Source organism: Crinia signifera, chromosome 3 (genome assembly GCF_055691185.1).
Source record: "Crinia signifera chromosome 3, ASM5569118v1, whole genome shotgun sequence".
Classification (NCBI taxonomy): domain Eukaryota; kingdom Metazoa; phylum Chordata; class Amphibia; order Anura; family Myobatrachidae; genus Crinia; species Crinia signifera.
In genome coordinates this window covers 159,223,379-159,241,890 of record NC_139219.1, presented here as the reverse complement: position 1 = coordinate 159,241,890, position 18,512 = coordinate 159,223,379, and the positions used below count along the sequence as shown (strand labels likewise).

Here is an 18,512-nt window from a genome sequence, read left to right as displayed (position 1 = left end):
TATATATATATATATATATATATATATATATATATATATATATATATATATATATATATATATATATATATATGCATATATATATGCCTTTGCCGAAACCCTGTTAAGTCAAGAAAATATAGTACTTCAGACTTAAAATTCTGTGCAAGCATCCATTAACATAATATAACAGTATTAACTGAAGTGTAATTAAAAAAGGGGCAAAACATTAATATGAATTAATTTAAACAGATTAAAATATATTAGCTACATCATTTAAAACTCACATGAAAATGCCTAAAAATAGAATTTGGTGGCAGAAAGATCAGAATAAGTATTCATATATTTTGTAGTTGCATGTATACATTGGTAAAATAAATATTGAACATATCCACATTTTTCCTAGTAAATATATTTGTAATGGGGCTATTTTAATTACATTTTCACCAAATGCCAGTAACAAACCATGCAATCCACACAAACCATAGATGCCCATAAGTTTCTGTAATAATGTGAATAGACACAGGGTAAAAGTATTGAACAAATTGAAAAAGGAAGGTGCAAATAGGAATGGAAAGCCAAGCCACCAGCTGAACTCTTATCAGTAAATAGAAAGCAACCCTGCTCCTTGTAAGAGCAAATTAATATAAACTGGTTCAGCCCCAACTGACGGCCTATAGAAAAAGTTGTCAAACATGAAACATCTCATTAACATTAAAAGAATTTCTAAACTTCTGAAGGTTCTAGTAAGAATTTTGCAGCCTTGCCAGTCCCCCAGACGCAACCAACACCCCCTCGCATGCCACGATCTCCTGCAACCATCAAAAGATTTCTCCAGTTCTCGCAGATCTGAGCCTGAACACCCTGTGTGGGAAGCTGACATCAGTTTCCATGGTAACGCTGTGCCCCCTGCCACCATCCTCCCACCCGCAATGCTAGCTGTGAGTGGGATGGCAAACATGCAATTTGCAAAGCATCTGCACATGTCTATAACTACGCAGCCGCTAAAAATCGGTCCCCTGTGCGAACGCCCATAATTTGCAAGTGGAAAGAACATAATTTCACCATGAACCAGCTGCAACTAGGTCCTGCTCCCAAGAGTATCATATTTTACAAATTTGAACCCCTCTGATCAACACAGATTTTTAACATAATGCATGTGCAGAATTTACCAAACATTGGTCATCAGGGGAGGTACATTTTCATTCTGTTTATGAACAGATGACCGAGACATATGGCATTTCCGCGTCACCATGGTAACGGAGTTTTCCGGAAATGACTACGGAGATTTACACAGATCCCCATGACAATGGCCTGTGGCCTAGCCCAGTGGTTCTCAAACTCTGTCTTCAGGACCCCACACAGTTCATCCGGCAGGTGCACTCATTACTGACACATTTTAAAAGATCCACTGAAACCATCCAATCACAAAAGCAAAATTTTTTTACTTGATTCTGTGAGACCTGCAAAACATGCACCAGGTGGGTTCCGATGACAAACTTTAAGAACCTGTGTGGAAGAATGGGCCAAAATCACACCTGAGCAATAAATGAGGCTAGTTTCTCTAGTCGCCGGAATCCTTACTGCGAGGATCCCAAATGGAAAGTATTTTTTAGGCAGCACTAGCATCCAGATGGGGAAGGGGTGTGTGTGTTAGTTAGGGTAAAGGCTGTGGGGCATGGAGATAAGGTTTAGGCACTAGCAGGGAACTTAGGTTGCTGTAACAGTGTATTACGGTTGGGAGGGGGAATGCATTGAGGATTTTACCCTGTGGCCCAGTCTAAACCTGTAATCGGTATTCAATGTGCTCCAAACAAACAGAATCCCTGATAGCTCTGATAAGCCATGCTGCAGCTTAATTTAATAGCCCCTGGCAGACCATTATCCTTGACCAATGATCGGAGTAACTGAATACCTGCCTAAATTGCTTAATCTAGTTTACACACAATTACTATACCCTATTATTCATTCCAATATTACTACATCTCATACATTTCATAATTATTATTTTTTTTTTTACACTAGAATCATTTTCTCAGTATTATTTTGCCTTTAATGCTAATTCACTAAACGGAAACGAGTGGGCCGCACTCACTGGGCAACATTCAGGCATTTTCTGAGCAAACCACTCAGAAGATGCCTGAAAACATATGTTAATCGCTGTGTGTGTGTAGCCCACACATCAATTTAAATGCACGGTTCTGCCGTTCTGAATCTGCTCACTATTCAGAATAGCCCTCTCGGATATTTAAGTGCAGTCTCTCAGCAGACATCACACATACATCTCCTGTATGTGTGATGTGGGCAGATGAGCAGGGCCTTCCGAGCGGGCAATGTGGCACCCCCATCCCCCCTCCCAGACAAATGGCATATCCAAGCCCCCCTTCCTAACCCACGGCACCTCCACCCCCCCCCCCCGGTCACCCCTCACCACCCCCCAACCCTACTCACCCACTTAGTTAGCGGCGGCAGCAGTCCAGGCCAGGCGCGGTGGTTTGGGTCATGCTCTTATCCATCGGCGCCAGCAGAAAAAAGTCATGGCTGCCAGGTCATCGTCCTGAACCTTAGAGCCGGCTATATTAGCCAGTTTGAGACAGGGGGCAGGCAGTCCAATGGCGGGAGGAGGAGCAGAGAAGAGGTTCAAAAGAACAAGCCCTGGGAGGTGGCAGCCATGCAAATGTGCTTAAAAGGCCACCACCCCCATGGGAAGACACCGCTGAAGCCCTGGGGGGCCTGGCTGAAGTGAAAAGATACAGTGTAATATATAAATTAAAAACAGGTTTTAAAATATTTTATTTCCTTTACAGGGGGCTATAGGTAATGGCGGGCTTTTAATGCCCCACATGCTGGTTCCTGTGGTTCTCCCAACTACCAACATGTGGGGCAGGCATGCTGGGTCTTGTAGTCCTACAATATTACTCTTTAAACCACCTCCCCCCAAACTCCCGGCCTGTGCTGACTAGTTAGGGTGGGTAAAGCTTTGGCCATGGGACCCTGTTAAGCGTGTCCCCTGGCTAGGTCATTACCAGTGGCGTGCGGTGGGGTGAGGCACAGCCTTTCCTATCATACTAACATATACGCCAGAGTTTATAAAGTATGTCAAAAATACACAGAATCTTTAAAAAAAATCTTATTTTGTTTATGTAAATAATTTTATAGTCAATATTCTGGAGTAAAAAGGGTACTCTTTACCTAGAACGGCGCCCGCGATTAGCATCGCGGGAAAAAATCGCGGGCATCGCGGCTATCGTATGCACATAAAAAACGGGTGCGACGCGATGCCCGCGATTTTCCCATAGGGATCAATGTTAAAAGTGAGATTGGACGCGATTTTAGTGTTAAATGCCTCAATGCCCGCGATTTTTACATAGGAAACAATGTTAAATGGGCCACAGAGCCATAGTCCCCCTAAAGTCTTAAATGGCCCCCACAATTGTTAACGCCACCCCACGATCAACGTGAACCCGAAGCGTGGCGAGCGCAGCGAGCCCGTGAGGGGCGGCGGTACGCGTCCTCCGACCTTTTCATACCCCCACTATCCACGTCGGCGTGGAGTTGAGAATAGAATAGTGTGGCGAGCGCAGCGAGCCACCGAGCCCGAAGCGTGGCGAGCCCCGCGGATACCTGTGAAGCCCGCGAAGGGACGCGTTTACCTGTGAAGGTATCCGCGTCCGCTCGCCACGCTTCGGGCTCGCCACACTATTCTATTCTCAACTCCACGCCGACGTGGATAGTGGGGGTAAGAAAAGGTCGGAAGACGCGTACCGCCGCTGCGCTCGCCACGCTTCGGGTTGACGTTGATCGTGGGGTGGCGTTAACAATTGTGGGGGCCATTTCAGACTTTAGGGTGACTATTTAGGCTCTGTGGCCCATTTAACATTGTTTCCTATGGAAAAATCGCGGGCATTGAACACTAAAATCGCGTCCAATCTCACTTTTAACATTGATCCCTATGGGAAATCGCGGGCATCGCATCGCACCCGTTTTTTAATGCATACGATGGTCGCCGTTCTAGGTAAAGAGTACCGTAAAAAGACTATGAGGCAGTGCCTCACCTGCTACCTTTTCTACACATCTCTTACTAAAAAAAAGTATATACTGCTGCACTTGTGTATAATGCCCATATGTACCCCATGGCTCATAATTTGTGTGCAAATCTGACTCTGGTACCTGCCAGGTACACCTCATCCATTTACCTCACCGCACGTCCCTGGTCATTACACCCCCTGCTAGTGGAGCCGGGTGGTGATCCCTAAAATACGGGGGACACCCACTCACTTTGTCCCTCATATTTTGATAACTAGGACCAGTCCAAGAGCCCGGTGCTGGTTTATTGAATATAATAGGACCTTAATTTTCCCCCGGTATTTGAGAAACCATTACTGTCTCAGAGAGCTCGGGGTTGGTCATGCTCATGGATAGGACCCCACACCAATTTATTACATTATTTATTTTTCTATTATAGACAAATGAAGAAGACACTCCCCCAAGCTTTATTCCAACCCATTATTTAAATTTGAATACTTTTTTTATTCCCTGGAAGTCGCCTTTCAGTGAGAGACTTTTAATCTCTCATGCTGCATCTCCCTTTAAGAATCTCTGGCACAAATCTCTCCATGTGTTGGGCCCTCTAGACAGCAAAATCCTATTATTCTACTTATCTACTGTATTATGCAGTTAACACTCCTTTTATCTGTCTTCTCAAATCAATATACTGCTGCTCCCTATAACCAATAAATAAAGATCACATTTTAGGTCATTATGCTACACCATGGGTCTTCAAACGGTGGCCCTCCAGATGTTGTGAAACAACAAATCCCAGCATGCCTTGCCACAGTTTTGCTATAAGGGAGTGTTAAAACTGTTGCAAGGCATGCTGGGATTTGTCGTTTCACAACATCTGGAGGGCCACAGTTTGAAGACCCATGTGCTACACCCTAGTACATCGAGCAGTTCCAGATCCTGATAGGGACAGTGACCTCTTTTACAAGGGAATACACCACCATGGACGTGCAGCTAACCACCAGTAAATAAAAAATAAAAAAAAATATCTGGATGTTTCAAAAGCACGTTTGCAAGAAAAATGTACATTTTTTACAATTTGCAATAGCAATAGGGACAGCCTTTCTACTTTGGAAAAAAAAAAACTACTAAGGGGGATAATCCAAATACAAAGTTATGCAAGTTAATTGAAATGTATTTAAGATTAGGAAAAGTAGCACAAAGTACACTTCTATAGCCTTAAAAATTGATACAATTAAATATCTGTTCATAAATCTTACAATGAAACGAGACTGGGATGAATACAATTACCTAGGAGCGGACCAGCTTTTGGTGCAACCTCAAGATCATGATAAAAATTTACTTCCAAAGAGATGAAGAGATTAAATATTAATGTATTCCAATTAAAATATGCACATTTATTGTCACTTCCATCTCTTTACATAGCTTCCATGAAAGCCAGCAATATTGAAACAATGATGAAACCAAATTGTAAAACACTGTACTTTGAGTACAAAATACAAAGAAGTTTAGGAAGAGTGGATTCCAAAAGCATAAGATGTAGCAGAACAGCCTACTGTAGGAATGACATACAGATGCATCTTCGCTGTACCACTAGCATTTCAAATACATGCCCCTGGCAGCCTGAGGAAGCCGCATGCTGCTGCCTTTCAGTACATGCTTAAAATAGCTATCCAATATAAGCACAGGTAGCAAAGGACTCGTGTGGTCTGGAATTGGATGCGTAGCTGCAAAACAAAGGGGAGTCCAATTTGCCAATGCCGAGGACACAGTGAGGCTGATAGTAACCATTAATTACAAACATCCAATCATACAGTTTGCTGCCCTTGTCTGTTTTTTGGGCTGTCAGAATAGGTGTTTGGTTGTCTTTCAAAGGGAAAACATAATCCTTACATTTAAGTTGCTGATTATGAGCAATAACTGCCACATTAAATGCTTCATTTAAAATTAGTCTTTTCAATGATGCGTAACATTAAAAAGGACAGATAAGCTGTTAATATGCTAAGCATAATGGAAGAACAGTCTGACTATAGGAAAATTGTACCTTACAAAATATAATATATTTGTTTTATATCAAAGTATTTACTTTTTATGGTTAATTTATTTTATTTAACCCCTTCCTGACAGAGCCAGTTTTTGCGTTCCTGACAGAGCCCTTTTTTTCAAATCTGACATGTCTCACTTAAGTGGGGATAACTTTTTTTTGCTTTTACTTATCCCAGTGGTTTTGAGATTGTTTTTTCGTGACACATTGTACTTCAAATTAGTGGTAAATTTGGGTCGATACAGTCTGTGTTTTTTTGTGAAAAATACCAAAATATCGTGAAAAAATGGAAAATTTAGCGATTTGCAAAATGTTAAATTTTCTGCTTGTGAGACAAATAATCTTACCACTCAAAATAGTGAATAACTAACATAGACCATATGTCTACTTTATGTTGACATCATTATTTCAACTTCCTTTTAATTTTTTGGGACACTATGAGGCTTACAATATGAATAGCAAATTCTCAAATAAATTTCAAACACTGATTTTTTTAGGGACCAGTTCAGTTCTGATGTGACTTTGAGGGACTTGTATGTGAGACACCCCCATAAATGATGCCATTTCAAAAACTGCACCCCTCACAGTATTCAAAACAGCATTTTGGAAGTTTGTTAACCCTTTAGGTGTTTCACAGGAATTAAAACAAAGTGTAGGTGAAATTTCAAAATTTCTTTTTTTTTGCAGATTTGCAATTTTAATACATTTTTATAAGGAACACAGTACATTTTACTAGAGAAATGTGACTAAAAATTGATTCCCCCAATTCTTTTGTTTTCATAAATATCCTATATGTGGCCCTAGTGTGCACGGTGACCAAACCACAGGCTTCATAATAGAAGGAGCACCTACTTGATTTTGGAGCCTCCTTTTTATGAGATTATTTTTTAGGCACCATGTAGGTTTCAAGGCACCATAAGATGCTAAAAGTTAGGAACCCCCCCACAAGTGACCCCATTTTGCAAACTACACCCCTCAGGGAATTCATCTAGGGGTATAGTGTACATTTCAAACCCCCAGGGGTTTCACCAATTGTGGTACAACTGGGCAGTGAAAATGAAAAATTATTTTTTTTACACAAAAATGCAGTTCTGGCTCCAAATTTGTCATTTTCAGAAGGTATGAAGGAGACAAAGCACCCCAAAATCTGTGCCCCAATTTCTCCCGAGTACGGCAATGCCTCACATGTGACCAAAAAATACCAGTTGGGTGCATGGCAGGACTCAGAAGGGAAGGAGTGATTTTTGGATTTTGCAGCTCAGATTCTGGTGGAATTTTGGTGGGTGCTATGTCGCATTAGCAAGACCCCCCAAGCACCAATACAGTGGAACCCCCCCACAAGTCACCCCATTTTGCAAAGTACACCCCTCAGGGAATTCATCTAGGGGTATAGTGTACATTTCAAACCCCCAGGGGTTTCACCAATTTTGATACAAGTGGGCAGTGAAAATGAAAAATTACATTTTTTTACACAAAAATGCAGTTCTGGCTCAAAATTTTTCATTTTCAGAAGGTATGAAGGAGAAAAAGCACCCCAAAATCTGTGCCCCAATTTCTCCCGAGTACGGCAATGCCTCACATGTGACCAAAAAATACCAGTTGGGTGCATGGCAGGACTCAGAAGGGAAGGAGTGATTTTTGGATTTTGCAGCACAGATTCTGGTGGAATGAATGGTGGGTGCTATGTTGCACCAATACAGTGGAACCCCCCCACAAGTCACCCCATTTTGCAAAGTACACCCCTCAGGGAATTCATCTAGGGGTATAGTGTACATTTCAAACCCCCAGGGGTTTCACCAATTTTGATACAAGTGGGCAGTGAAAATGAAAAATTACATTTTTTACACAAAAATGCAGTTCTGGCTCGAAATTTTTCATTTTCAGAAGGTATGAAGGAGAAAAAGCACCCCAAAATCTGTGCCCCAATTTCTCCCGAGTACGGCAATGCCTCACATGTGACCAAAAAATACCAGTTGGGTGCATGGCAGGACTCAGAACGGAAGGAGTGATTTTTGGATTTTGCAGCTCAGATTCTGGTGGAATTTTGGTGGGTGCTATGTCGCATTAGCAAGACCCCCCAAGCACCAATACAGTGGAACCCCCCCACAAGTCACCCCATTTTGAAAACTACACCCCTCAGGGAATTCATCTAGGGGTATAGTGTACATTTCAAACCCCCAGGGGTTTCACCAATTTTGATACAAGTGGGCAGTGAAAATGAAAAATTACATTTTTTTACACAAAAATGCAGTTCTGGCTCAAAATTTTTCATTTTCAGAAGGTATGAAGGAGAAAAAGCACCCCAAAATCTGTGCCCCAATTTCTCCCGAGTACGGAAATGCCTCACATGTGACCAAAAAATACCAGTTGGGTGCATGGCAGGACTCAGAACGGAAGGAGTGATTTTTGGATTTTGCAGCACAGATTTTGGTGGAATGAATGGTGGGTGCTATGTTGCACCAATACAGTGGAACCCCCCCACAAGTCACCCCATTTTGCAAAGTACACCCCTCAGGGAATTCATCTAGGGGTATAGTGTACATTTCAAACCCCCAGGGGTTTCACCAATTTTGATACAAGTGGGCAGTGAAAATGAAAAATTACATTTTTTTACACAAAAATGCAGTTCTGGCTCAAAATTTTTCATTTTCAGAAGGTATGAAGGAGACAAAGCACCCCAAAATCTGTGCCCCAATTTCTCCCGAGTACGGCAATGCCTCATGTGTGACCAAAAAGTGGCAGGACTCAGAAGGGAAGGAGTGATATTTGGATTTTGCAGCACAAATTCTGGTGGAATGATGGTGGGTGCTATGTCGCATTAGCAAGACCCCCAAAGCACCAATACAGTGGAACCCCCCCACAAGTGACCCCATTTTGCAAACTACACCCCTCAGGGAATTCATCTAGGGGTATAGTGTACATTTCAAACCCCCAGGGGTTTCACCAATTTTGATACAAGTGGGCAGTGAACATGAAAAATTACATTTTTTTACACAAAAATGCAGTTCTGGCTCAACATTTTTCATTTTCACAAGGAATGAAGGAGACAAAGCACCCCAAAATCTGTGCCCCAATTTCTCCCGAGTACGGCAATGCCTCACATGTGACCAAAAAATACCAGTTGGGTGCATGGCAGGACTCAGAAGGGAAGGAGTGATTTTTGGATTTTGCAGCACAGATTCTGGTGGAATGAATGGTGGGTGCTATGTGGCATTAGCAAGACCCCCGAAGCACGGTGAAATTATGAACCTAATATTCCATAGATGTGTGGTATATTTTAAAACACTCCTTTATACATAGGCCGGGTTTGTCGGGGCAAGTGTCACACTGGAAAATAGTTTGCTTTCTTATTCCCTTTTTATAGCAAACTTTGCACCTTTTTTGTGTCCTGCCCTTTTTTCCAGTGGAGGGGATTTCATCAGGAAAATGCTGCCCTGGTACAATACGGGGGCCAGTACTAGAAGTACTGGGGCCCTCTGCCTGCTGGTTCCCAAATATTAGGCCCTTTATGACTTCCTCTTGAAAGTGCATAAATGTCCCCCTCTGGCCGGTAGAACGGAATAGCACGTAAGCGTTATACAGTGCCATCTGGATGATATACACGGCCACCTTCTTGTACCAGATTTTTGTTTTCCGCAGGGCACTGTACGGCTTCAGTACCTGATCTGAAAGATCCACTCCGCCCATGTACCTATTGTAATCCAGGATACAATTAGGTTTTGAGGTGTGGGTACTGGTACCTCGTACAGGGACGGAGGTGGTACTGTCTCCGTGAATTGTTGTCAGTATAAGGACATCCCTCTTGTCCTTATATTTGACCAACAACATATTTTCGTTGCATATTCCCCTGCTTTCACCCCTTCTCATTACTTGGGCAATGTGCGTTTTTGGGAGGCCTCTTTGGTTCTTGCGCACAGTACCGCAAGCTGCTGTACCTCTTGAACCAAGGGCCTTAAACAGGGGGATGCTAGTGTAAAAGTTATCCACATAGAGGTGATAACCTTTATCCAGGAAGGGGTGCACTAAATCCCAGACAATTTTCCCACTAACACCTACGAGGGAGGGGGGGCATTCTGGCGGTTGAATTCTTGAATCCTTCCCTTCATAAACCCTAAACCTGTGGGTGTACCCTGAGGTGCTTTCACACAGTTTATACATTTTTATGCCATACCTTGCCCTCTTACTGGGAAGGTACTGGCGGAATTTAACCCTTCCTTTAAAATGTATAAGGGACTCGTCGATACAAATAAATTTTTCAGGGATGTACACCTCTTCAAATTTGGCACTGAAATGATCAATGACCGGCCTGACTTTGAATAGCCGGTCAAAGGTGGGATCATCTCTGGGTGGGCACTGTGCATTATCGGTGTAATGTATAAATTTAAGAATTGTCTCAAATCGAGTCCGGGGCATGGCCATACGGTAAAATGGAGTACTGTACAGAACATCTGTACTCCAATATTGCCTAATTTCTGGCTTTTTTACTATGCCCATATGAAACACCAGACCCCAAAACGTCATCATCTCTACTGCATCTACAGGGGTCCACCTAGCAAATGATGACGTGGGGTTTTGAGCAATAAACTGCTGGGCATATAAATTAGTTTGGTCCACCATTAAATTTATAAAATCATCAGAGAAAAATAATTTGAAAAAGTCAATTTCTCTGAGACCTGTGGAATCAAATTGGATTCCTGGCATGGCCAAAAACTCAGGAACCTGGGGCTCAAAATTGTCTGGTGGTGGGGTCCATACTAGATCAATTATTGGGGGGGGAATCTCAGCTGATCTACGGGGGCGTCTTTGAGGGGGTCCCTCATCACCAGAGGAGGAAGAGGAGCTTAAGACGAATCCTTCAAATTCCCCGCTTGCATCACTGCCTGTGTCAGAGTCAGAGGCAAGCATGGCATATGCCTCCTCCACTGAATACATTCTCCTGGATGACTGGGAGGACATTTGGGAGGACATTTGGGAGGACATTTGGGATGCCATTTTTATTTTTGTGTTACTGGTAGTGAAATGTTTCAACACGTGTATAGTGTAGGGGGGGGTACAAACTTTATTTCAATCCGGGGGGTATGTAGTGTGTAGTGTGTATGTGGTGCAGAAAAAAAAAAATACTTTATACCAATAAAAAAAAAAAAAAATGAAGGGGTTAAAAATAAAAAATTGAAGGGGTTAAAAAAAAAAAAAAAAGGTCCTGCGCCAAAAATTGAGCACAGATGTTGGTCAGTAACGTCTGTCACTGAACAGCGCTCAAAGGCAACAGGAATCTGATCAAAAAAAAAAAAAAAATTGATCAACCCTGTGCCGAAAAAGCTGATCAGTGATGTACGTCACTGATCGGCGCACAGTGGCCACAGGACACCCACAAAATCAGTGTGTGTAAAAAAAAAATTAAAAAAAGACCCCACAGCACTCACAAAAAAAAAAAAGGTGATCAGTGATGCGACACTGATTACCAGTGAGGGACAGCAGGTGCACAACCTTTGGTGCAACTGACAGTGCAACTGGCAGCAACTGACAGGTATATATATAAAAAAAAAACCTCTGCGCCCCCAAAAAGTTGCTGATCAGCACAGATATACTGATCAGCACAAAAGGGGGGGTAGCAGACACAAAATATACACTCTCTATCACTCTCTGTCACTATCTCTCTCTATCTCTCTCTCTCTCACTATCTCTCACTATCTATCACTCTAGGACACTGCAGCAGCAGCACTGACAGTTATATGTATAAAAAAAAACTGCACCCCCAAAAAGGGGGGGTAGCAGACACAAAATATACACTCTCTATCACTCTCTGTCACTATCTCTCTCTATCTCTCTATCTCTCACTATCTATCACTATCTATCACTATCTATCACTATCTATCACTATCTATCACTATCTATCACTATCTATCACTATCTATCACTATCTATCACTCTATGACACTGCAGCAGCAGCACTGACAGTTATATATATAAAATAAAACCCCTGCACCCCCAAAAAGGGGGGGTAGCAGACACAAATCTCTCTATCTCTCTACCTCTCACTACCTCTCACTATCTATCACTATCTATCACTATCTATCACTATCTATCACTATCTATCACTATCTATCACTGTATGACACTGCAGCAGCAGCACTGACAGTTATTTATATATAGAAAACCCCTGCACCCCCAAAAAGGGGGGGTAGCAGACACAAAATATAGCTCTCTCTGTCACTATCTCTCTCTATCTCTCTCTATCTCTCTCTATCTCTCTCTCTCTCTCTCTCTCTCTATCTCTCTCTCTCTCTCTCTATCTCTCTCTATCTCTCTCTATCTCTCTCTATCTCTCTCTATCTCTCTCTATCTCTCTCTATCTCTCTCTCTATCTCTCTCTCTATCTCTCTCTCTATCTCTCTCTCTATCTCTCTCTCTATCTCTCTCTCTATCTCTCTCTCTATCTCTCTCTCTATCTCTCTCTCTATCTCTCTCTCTATCTCTCTCTCTATCTCTCTCTCTATCTCTCTCTCTATCTCTCTCTCTATCTCTCTCTCTATCTCTCTCTCTATCACACTGCAGCAGCAGCAGGAAGTCTCAGGAAGTCAGATCCAGGAAGCGTCCAGCACGCTACAAGCAGTGATAAGGTGATCAGGTAAGGTATTTGCAAGGATCAGGTAAGTATTAGCAAGGATCAGGTCGGTATTCACGGCAGGCAGGCACGGTGACCGTTCTGCACGCTATTCCAGACCGGAATGGCGTCTGCAGCGCAGTCACCGTCAGTTTAAATGTCGCGCCTTGGCTGTGATTGGTCCGTGGGTCCCACGGACCAATCACAGCCTTGGGGGCAGGTGGGGTGAGGGTGGGGTGAGGTGTCATCGTCACCGATGACCCCCTCATGCCCCCTGACGCCCGGCGGTGATTGACACCTGTGTTACCGAGCGTCTGATTCGCTGGTAACACAGGAAAACGCTGTGAATGGCTGTTCACACTGAACAGCCAATCACAGCGATCGCCGACGGGGGGGCGGCATCGCAGCCCCCCCTGGGCATGCAGGGACATGTCTGCTGTCAGGGACAGCAGACATCGTCCCTCTGTCACTGCGTCTCGAGACGCAGTGACAGTTTAAACTCATGACGTACATTTATGCCATGTGTCGGGAAGTACCTCCCGGCCATGACGTAAATGTACGTCAAATGTCGGGAAGGGGTTAAAGCTTGGTGCTGCTGTCTACAACAAAGTGCAACGTTACCTTGATCACCTAGTCAGTAAGCAATCTCCTATTCTGAAGGTGAACCACTGGGATTGCTATCCTGCCTATGGCAGTAACACAGCACTTTCTGCTAGGAGATCACAGAGGAACGTCACATTTTACATTTAAGATTGGGGATTAAGACTTATCTTTTAAATGTTAGAACAAATTCTACAATTTTCCCACATGCTTATTAGCAAGGGCATTCGATAGGGAAACAAAAAGAATTTTCTGTTTAACAATTGAATATTATTGCTTTTGTGAAAGGAAAGAAAATCTTTACACCTGGTTCTGGACTGTTGTAGCTGCAACATAAGTGTAAATATAGAAAGTGGCTTTTCAAAAGGGGTCACAGCCCAGTCCCAAAGGAAATATGGAACCCAACTACAACCACTTAATCTGCTTCCCTGTGCCAGTTGGAGACGCCAATTAAACTTGCCAGAACCTCTGCTGTCACATACATTATTGTTGCTAGCACTTAGGATAATTATCCCTTGTTTGCCTACTGGATCGAAGAGCAGAACTTATTGCCTGGAGATGTACTACCCTCTGTGACTGTATGGTCAATCAAAATCTCCTGTCAAAATCTCACAGTGTGTATACCCCTTAGGACCAACTATGTTCATTAATACGGGGTACACACCAGGACAACCCCCTCACGATGCACATCGTGAGGGGGTTGTCAGTGTTTCTTCCGACCGCTCACAATAACGCGGAAGGCACGACCCGCACACGATGTGCACCGTGAGTGGGTCCGATCTGATGGCGACCCGCACACGGGTGTATGGTCATTTCCAGATCCTACCTGCTGCAAGTAGGATCTGAATAACGACCGACCCTTCACTATCCAAGTGGGCATATAGTGGGACTATAATAATTTGCTGAGCGCCCCGAGGCATATTGCCGGAAGCATACGTACGACTACAAAGATACCAAAAAAAAATAAAAATCATTAAAAAACTTGTGTGGACCGTGCCTAAGTTAACCATAAGCTTGTGTTATGTTATGTCGACCCTTTTTCCGTGTTGACCTAGTCACTGTCAACCATACGTGTTTGATCTAGTTCAGTGGTCAGGGAACTCGGTCCTCATTACCCCACGCAGTGCATGTTTTGCAGGTCTTCTCACAGAATCACAAGTGAAATAATTAACTCCACCTGCGGACCTTATAAAATGTGTCTGAGTAATTAGTACACCGGTGCACCTGCTCGGTTACCAGCAAAACATGCACTGTGTGGGGTAATGAGGGCCGACCACTGACCTAGTAACTGATCTGGTCTATTATCTATACCGTACCTCTTTTTGTTTGATTGGAAAATCCATACATTCACTTGGAAGCAACAGATGTTTATTTTAGCGACTATTTTTTTTCACCTCATCCAAGTATTCCCCCTTTTTTTAAGATGAAAAACGTTCTATATTCTGCCATAAACACATGGGATCTAGGATCAGTTCCGAACCAATGTGTTTTTGTGAAAAAAGAAAAATAAATGGGGTTCTTAAGTAATGGTTATCAGGGATTATGTTTTGTGTGCCTGAGGCACTCAAAATAAAATCCCAGATAGATGCCAGCATCAGGTTCATTGGATAGCCCTGGAGGAGTTAATTAGCCATGGTAAATGAACACCTAATTGGACGCTGGACTTACTATAAATAACTAACTTCAATAACGCCATGAGAAACCAATCACAATGCCAAGTTAATACAGGGGGAAGTACATTAAAGCAGTTACACTTTTATTTGTACATCCTGCAATAATACTATGTGCATTACTAATATTTTAGCTATTCTACGAGCTAGAGATCCTGATACATCAAATCGAAACCTCAATCCTGGCAGACATTTGATGGTGTCACAAGGTTTATGAAGAGCACAGGGAGCCTGTTTGTACACAGCACACGATACTGATCATTAAAACTTACAAGCTTTCTGCCTAACAGCTGCACTGCCTTTTTCCTAGCTTTACCTCCTATGACAGTACATGCAACATATGTATGTTATTTATAAGTTGCCTGCTTATACGGATTTTCTTTAGATGATACAACCACTTTAAGCTTCCCCATGTTTTTGTTACCATATGGTGTCCTACATTACCAATTACTACTACTAGAAATGTATGCAAAAAAAGGTTTTATGGAGATTTTACCCGTTAAAAAAAAAAATCTAATTCCAATGAAAACAATTTTCTTATTTTTTCAGGTTAGTTATGTAAAGAGAATATAGTTTATGGCAGGGCTTGACAAATTTCATTAAAATCTAGGAGCCAGGATGAAAAAGTAGGAGCCAGACAGATTAAAAAATAGGAACAGTGCGTGCCAAAGCCGCGCACCAAAAATTTACACTGTAATGCCTATTACACATGTCACACACCCATTACATATACCACATGCCATCATGCCAATCACATAATACCAAACTCTGTAATGCCCATTACATATTATGCCACATAAGTTCTGCTTACTTACATGCTCATTGCCAGGAGTTACATGCTCTGTCAGAGGTTAACATGCTAGTTGCAATGGGGTTACCATGTTCGTTATAGGGAATTATCCCTCCTGCTCCCTGTGATTACCATAGCATACCATCCAACAGATAGGCAGAGAAGTCATCAATCCAGCCGGCTGTATGAAAGCAGGTCCATTGCGCAGTGGCGTAACTATAAATTTTGCTCACCCCCCCCCCCCACATGGCAACAGTAATATATATATCTGTTACCCCTGGCATCTCTCCGCTGAGGCCACGCCCTCGACGCAGCTCGCCCCCCCGGCGCCACGCACCCGACGCAGCTCGCCCCCGGCGCCACGCCCCCGACGCAGCTCGCCCCCCGGCGCCACGCCCCCGACGCAGCTCGCCCCCCGGCGCCACGCCCCCGACGCAGCTCTCCCCCCGGCGCCACACCCCCGACGCAGCTCTCCCCCCGGCGCCACGCCCCCGACGCAGCTCTCCCCCCGGCACCACGCCCCCGACGCAGCTCTCCCCCCGGCACCACGCCCCCGACGCAGCTCTCCCCCCGGCACCACGCCCCCGACGCAGCTCTCCCCCCGGCACCACACCCCCGACGCAGCTCTCCCCCCGGCACCACACCCCCGACGCAGCTCTCCCCCCGGCACCACACCCCTGACGCAGCTCTCCCCCCGGCACCACACCCCTGACGCAGTTCTCCCCCTGGCACCATACCCCTGACGCAGTTCTCCCACTGGCACCATACCCCTGACGCAGTTCTCCCACTGGCACCATACCCCTGACGCAGTTCTCCCCCTGGCACCATACCCCTGACGCAGCTCTCCCCATGATGCCATACTAGCACAGCTCTGCCCCTGTGCCATATCCCTGACCCAGCTCTTCCACTGATACAGGACTCCCCCCCCCCCCCCCCCCCCCAATACCATACCAGACGCAGCTCTGACCCTGACACTACTCTCCCCCTGGCCCTCACAGCTCACATACTTCTTAACTCAATTAATGCAGCTCTCTCCTCACCACTTGGCTCAGGAGCGGGCGGCTCTGATGTGCGGCAGTGGGGCGGCTCAGAGCTGCCAGGGCAGACACGAGCGGCTACAGCATTAATGTTACCACACTGCCGAGGTCCCTGCGGTCTGACAGACAAGACAATAAGGAGCTGCAGCTTTTGATTGGCTGCCAAACCTCAAACTGTGATTGGCTCCCAATGCCGCGGCGGGCCTGCTCTTTAGGGATTAACATCGGAGCTTTCATACTGCCGGGTAGATCAATGGCCTCTCTGCCCGGCTGTTACCGCAAGTGCTCCAGCTATGACCAGATTCTGCTTCCTCCCCAAGAAAATCTGGACCCCGGGGTTTTGTCGAGCCCTGGTTTATGTTAAATGTTAAGTTGTGTAAACGGATAAAGGTGCCCATAAAACTGAGCCGAATTGGGACAATGTTGATGAATTGGACCGTGAAATCTCCCCAAATTGGTGCAGTTTGATGTCCCCTCAGGTCCGATGCACACTGGACCTGAGCCAGTAGTTGGACCTGCTGGCTGTCCAACTACCCAACCTGGGATGTCCCTCCCCATTCGGTGGGGGGCAAGCAGCACCTAGTGGCGGGGGCATCCGAGCAGCGGCCACTGGGAGCTTGTAGTAGCATTTTGTCAGGCAGCGTGGCGGGATGTGGCTGCTGATATTTTTAAATGACTGGCCGGACGTTGATTGGATGAGAGAAATCTCTCAGCCAATCAGTGTCTGGCCAGTTATTTTGAAATATTCAGCAGCCGCATCCCGCTTGGCGAAAAGTGGCTACAAGCACGCAGCCTGCAACTACAAGCTGATCACCCCCCGCCACCACCACCAGCTGGTCGGACCCCGCTGACAACCCCCCGCAGCAGCTCCCTGGGAGAAATACATGCAATAAATCGCATGTTTTATTGTGTGTAAAAATGGCACATCAAGTGACAGATCGCATGCAAGTCTCCCGGGGAGCTGCCAGGGGGTTCTCAAGGGCAAACTGGTCCGCCTTAAGAAAGTCCAGCAAATATATGTAGATGTTCATTTGCAATCTCATGGTCCTGTTTCTTGGTGGTGACTGTTTACCCACTAACAAAAGAACCAACCCACTTATACACCACCAATGAATTTTTAGCTGCTGGAAAGCGGCATCTTCCTTTATCATAGTGTTTTACTACTCAAGGAGATACCATAACTTCCTCCCTAAAGTCTTTGCTAATAATAAGTTCCACTTATTGCATTTTAAACAGACTATTACAGTGTTTAAGTGTTTGCACTTTATAAGTACTGTTGCATGTTAAGGAATATGTGTATTTCCAAGATGAAGTGTGGACAACGCAGCATACTTTTAGAATACAACAGAAGTAGTCATACAATTCTCAAATCCAAGTTTGTCTAGGGAGCTAACATTTACTGTTTGTAAAAAACCTTTCCTGAAGCGATATGTATAATAATTTTCACACCAGCAGAGATTTCTTGGATGATTTAGAAAGCTGCTGGAAGGTATCACACGACAGAGAATATTAGAATGATGGATAAACTAAAAAGGCACATTACACTGCTTACTGCATTAGCATTTATGAAATTAAACCCCAAAAAATAAATAAAAAAACAACCTAATTTCTTCTCGAGGGGGCCTGACACAATCTACAGTAGCTCAGAGTTTGCACTAAATTATTAAATTGAGAAACCGAACCTGCACAAATGAATTCATACTAGTTTTAGAGGAGAGACTCAACCCCATGCGGTTACATTTATAATGTACTGGACTGTAACCGA

At 44.2% G+C, this 18,512-nt stretch overlaps 1 protein-coding gene across 1 annotated transcript in view; it reads right to left on the bottom strand.

The window, feature by feature from the left end:
* MAN1A1 (mannosidase alpha class 1A member 1) overlaps positions 1-18,512 on the bottom strand; it is a 238,586-nt gene that overhangs the window by 126,787 nt on the left and 93,287 nt on the right. The gene's annotated exons all lie outside the window — the stretch shown is intronic.